This window comes from Myotis davidii, unplaced genomic scaffold, assembly GCF_000327345.1.
Source record: "Myotis davidii unplaced genomic scaffold, ASM32734v1 scaffold933, whole genome shotgun sequence".
NCBI classification, from domain to species: domain Eukaryota; kingdom Metazoa; phylum Chordata; class Mammalia; order Chiroptera; family Vespertilionidae; genus Myotis; species Myotis davidii.
Genome location: NW_006285240.1, coordinates 1794082 through 1794607, shown reverse-complemented (window position 1 = coordinate 1794607; position 526 = coordinate 1794082). Strand labels below are relative to the sequence as shown.

Below are 526 nucleotides of genomic sequence, written 5' to 3'. Positions count from 1 at the left end.
GATAGAGAGTTAGGAACATCGATGAGAGAGAAACATCAATCAGCTGCCTCTTGCACACCCCCTACTGCTGATGTGCCTGCAACCACGGTATATGCCCTTGACTGGAATCAAACCTGGGACCCTTAAGTCTGCAGGCGGACGCTCTATCCACTGAGCCAAACCAGTTAGGGCGAGGCTAGGTAGTTTAATAATGGAAAGGATTGGACTTAACTCTTCTTGAGCAAAATAGACATTTTGTCATCCCCATTTTATACATGAGAAAACATGAGGCTAATAGTCAAGGTCTTGGGCTAATTAGAACTGACTATAACTAGAATCTTGATCCAAGACTCTGACTTAAGGTCTAATGTATTTTTGTTGTTGTTGCTATTTGTTTTTTTTTTTGTTTTTTCACTCTCTACATCGCCTATGAGAAAATATGAGTACCAGTAGGAAATAAGTTCGGTATCAATGTAGCCTGGATCATCATAAAATCTTGCACTTTGAATAAAAGCTTTGATTCTAAGTAAAGTTTTATAGGCTTCAG

The 526-nt window shown here is 39.4% G+C and overlaps 1 protein-coding gene across 2 annotated transcripts in view; it reads right to left on the bottom strand.

Annotated features, from left to right (window-relative positions):
* Positions 1-526, bottom strand: part of LOC102755893 (gastric triacylglycerol lipase) — a 10391-nt gene that overhangs the window by 4523 nt on the left and 5342 nt on the right. The window lies entirely within an intron of this gene.